Genomic DNA, 4317 nt, shown 5'->3' on the forward strand with positions numbered 1-4317 from the left:
GACCCCAAATATTGTGCATGCCTCGAAACCAAGTGAGTAAATTATTTCTATTTTCTAACTATATTTTTAATTATGACCAGAATTATATGCTGAATATCTGGGAAGTAAAATTCTTGAACTAGCTTCTCACATAAGATATGAGATTAGTTTCTTTTTACATAATCTGGGAGATAGAGAAGGTACATAGGTGCTTAAGGGAGCTGATACCACACACACACACACACACACACACACACAGCTCCATGACCTCCAGGATCTGAACTATGGCTGGGATCTGGTGAAGGCTGCAGTGAGATAGAGTGTGTTTGTATGTTGGGGAACATGGTGGCCATTGCTGATGACGTTTAGACTCGAGGGAAAGTTTACAAGTTCTAAAATCTTAGACCTCACTACTGTTTTCCCTACCTCACGATATTTTATGTCGTAGGAGCTGAGAAGCCTGGCCATCTGCAGTAAAGGATCGTGATGACTCATTGAACACTTTCTGAAGTCTCAAAAGTCACCTATCTGCTAGTGAGAGTCTCCTGGGTTCAAGAGTATGGCCGAGAAATCCAGACTCAACAGTCACACAACATGGTGTTCTCCGGAAGAAAAGCAGAGCCTGGACAATGATGTTTAAAAAGGAATGACTGCCTCTGTGGTGAAGGGGACGGGGAAGAGCGAGCCCTGATCTCTAATAGCTGTGAATAAAAGGAAATCTGTGTTACTTAAATGCGAGGAGCTAATGACGCTTTGGAAACCTGGCACCGCTTCACTCTGTTTGCAGAGAAGCATGCATCACACAGTCCGTGTTTACACAGTCCCGGTTTACTGTAGCAAAGGTACCTGTTACATATTTGTTGATGTTCTCTTACCTTGTGTTGTTGATGCTATTTTGTTTTTCTATGAAGAACTACCAAAGCACAAGGTTCTGTTTCGTGTTTCTCATAAAACATCTATTTACTTAAACACGGAAGTCTGTAAAGAAATAGAGAAAGAGTGGGGAAATGCACAACGATATAGTAGAAAAATTTATTCTGTATCGAGATATGCACGTTCTCGACTTTTGGCCATCGTTTTTACCAAAAACTGATTGGATATAATTATGCCATGTGTATAAGGTATGATGAATTGCAACAAAATTGACAACCATGCAGCCACCACCCTGGATACAAAATAGAGTGTTTTGGGTACCTTTGAAGACCCATGTGCCACTCTGTGATGTCATATGGCTTCTTCCTGGAGAAAACCACTACGCTGAATTTTGGGTTATCATTCCCTCGCTTTTCTTTGTAGTTTGGTGCATATGTATACAACTTCAATCCGTAGTTTAGTATTAAGTGTTTCGAGCCGATATAAATGGAATCGCTGTCTGGATTCTTCTGCAATTTGATTTTTTCACTCGATATTATTTTCTGAGATGCATCCGACTTGATGTGTGTAGCTATATTTTATTCTTTTCCGATGCTATATAATAGTTATATAATATTGTTACATTATTTTTTAAAAATATAGGAAGAAACTTGGCTGTAAAATGGCATACCTCTTTAGCATTTGTTGTTTAAGAGAACTTCTGGCTTCATTTCCATTTTAGCCTTTGACTCAACCTTATGTTTGCCTGGAGTAAAAGAATGATATGTTATTTATTAATGTTCACAGGGAATTTAGAGATTGTTTTACTCAACAATCTCAAGTTATGTATGAGGGACCTAAAACCCAGGTAAACGACAGGATGAGATGACACAATGGTCAGGTCTTGCTACATCTATCCCTTGCCTACATTTCATACCTTCTCAAAAAAAAAAAAAAAACCAAAAACATGCTTTTTTACTCAAAAAGGGGCTGTGTGTAGACTCACTTCAAAGTGATCAGAGGTCCCGATTTTTCAGAAAAAAAAAAATGCATGGACTTGACTGTATAATGCATATTTATACTCTTAACCATGGTCACCCACTTTATCCATACTTTTCCCGGTTTCAATTACTTGCATTCCACCACAGTCTGAAAATATTAAATGGAAAATCCCCCAAATAAACAATTCATAAGTTTTACATTGTGTGACATTCTGAGTAATGTGATGAAATCTCGAGCTATCTCACTCCGAACAGCCCGGGACCTGAATCATCCCTTTGTCCCACGTCTCCACACTATAGATGATCCTGGTGTGTTAGTGGCATAGCAGCCATCTCGGTTATAAGAGTGAGTGAGTGAGTGAGTGAGTGAGAGAGAGAGAGAGAGAGAGAGAGATATCACATTCATATAACTCTGATTACAGTATACTGTCATGCATGATTACTCTACTTTATTATTGGTTATTGTTGTTAATCTCTTACTGTGTTTATAAGTTAAACTTTATCATAGGTATATATGTATAGGGAAAACAGTATATATAGGGTTCAGTGCTCCCTGAGGTTTCAGGCATCCAATGGAGGTCTAGGAATGCGTCCCCCGTGGATAAACGGGGACTGCGATACTCAATTCATTCTCTGCTATCTAGAAAATAGGCTCCTTGTGGGTTGCAAAGTATCTCAAACTTCGATATGTGTAAGAATTTCCTGTAAATTCAGTACTGGAGGCCATACTCCCAGAAACACAGATACAGGAGAAGTATGGAAGTGTCCAGAAATCTTCACTTTAACAAGCACCCAAATGACTGACACAGTCATCTAGTATACTCCTTGAGAAAATATATAAAGGAAAGAAGCTCGTACATTCTATTGGAAAACAGGATACCAAGAATATTCTTGGTTCTCATGAAGAGAATTAAAAAGAGAGAGAAGCAAAAAAAATAATTTAAAATATAAAAAAGTAATAGGAACAAGTACAAGCTTAATTTCAGCAAATGTATGAGGTGGGTGGAGAACAGCAACTATGTAAAAGCTATTATTTTCTTCTTTATTGAGGTCTAACTGACAGGCAACATTATATCAGTCATACAATGTTATGATTTGATATTTGCACATATTGTGAAATGCTCCCCACAATAAGGCTGGTTAATCTCCCTCACCACATGTAGCTTCAAAGAAATTTTTTCTTGTGATCAGATCTTTTAAGATCTACTCTCTTAGCCACTTTCAAATATGCGATACAGTATTATTAACTACAGTACCATGCTGCACATTACACTTCTAGGACTTATTTATTTTATAACTAAAAACTTGTACATTTTGACCTCCTTCACCCATTTTGCCCACAAACCTAGTCTCTGTACATAGGAGCTCGGATTTTGCGGAATTTTTTGTTTTTCTTTTCGATTTTGGATTCCACATATAAATGAGATCATATAGTATTTGCCTTTCTCATTTCACTTAGAATAATGCCTTCCAGGTCCATCTGTGTTGTTACAAGTAGCAAGACTTCCTTCTTTTTTATGGTTGAGTAAAATTCCATCATATATATATGAAATCTCACATTTTCTCCATCCATTCATCCATTAGTGGACATTTATGTTGTTTCTCTGTCTTGACTATTAGAAAACTAAAACTGATCATCTATTAAAGTAAAATAGAAAAGAAAATCAACTATTCATAGATCGAGAGCCAACTAGTCACACACTGTGACTTTAGAAGCATTGAAAGACTCTTTAATTCCAAAATGCTTACCCAAGGTACCACCCCCTTAATCTGAAATTCACACCATCAGACAAATCACTACTTTGGATTAAGGAAGTATATCTCCAAGTGTGTTCTCCAAGGAGCACTAATAGGTGTTATAGTAAGAAGAAAAAAAAACCATACTCACAGGCAGGTTCATTAACATCCATAAATTTGGGGAACTCTCAGGTTTAAACATTTGCCTTCACTGTAGAACTTAACCTGTGCTTGGGAAAATTACGAAGCGCTAGGAATCTCCAATAATGGATGTGAATAGGCAGCATTTTCCAAATGTGATGGACCATGGGACACTTTTTTTTTAAGTGTACCTGATTAGACTGCTTTTTCTTGGATTAGAAAACACACCTTCCCCAGAGGATCCTTATTGGTATGCGATGTCGTAACTAGATGGACAACTCATGAGCCCATCATCATTCATGAATATTTGAGCATGGATTTCTTTTCCATCCACATCATTAGCTTCAGAGAACAGAAACTTGCAGGGGCAAGGGTCTTAGATTTTGGTGTAACTGAAAGCCAGCAGTGGATGTTGATGGTGAGTGAGGAGCACAGTGCGCTGGGCAGGTAACCTCAGGTGCAGCCCTACACAGTAAGAATTACTAAGGATCCCAGAGTGAGAAAAGAGGCATAATGGTGAGTGCGGAGGGCATGAGTGACAATTACCAAATGGACCAGAATGGAAGGGAAAATGCAATTTTTATCCAAGGAAATCTTTTGCCTAAGA

At 38.0% G+C, this 4317-nt stretch overlaps 1 long non-coding RNA gene across 2 annotated transcripts in view; it reads right to left on the reverse strand.

Annotated features, from left to right (window-relative positions):
• The window catches only part of LOC107195323, a 435673-nt gene that overhangs the window by 354998 nt on the left and 76358 nt on the right, over window positions 1-4317 (reverse strand). The window contains exons 4-5 of one of the 2 annotated variants that reach the window (XR_003044793.1): window positions 1523-1597; window positions 855-957 (exon numbers count right to left, since the gene is read on the reverse strand). This is a non-coding gene — a long non-coding RNA (uncharacterized LOC107195323). The remainder of the gene's footprint in view (window positions 1-854; window positions 958-1522; window positions 1598-4317) is intronic. The other variant, XR_003044794.1, reaches the window with a different exon arrangement.

The sequence above is a fragment of the Pteropus alecto genome, unplaced genomic scaffold (assembly GCF_000325575.1).
Source record: "Pteropus alecto unplaced genomic scaffold, ASM32557v1 scaffold11, whole genome shotgun sequence".
In the NCBI taxonomy this organism is placed as follows: Eukaryota; Metazoa; Chordata; class Mammalia; order Chiroptera; family Pteropodidae; genus Pteropus; species Pteropus alecto.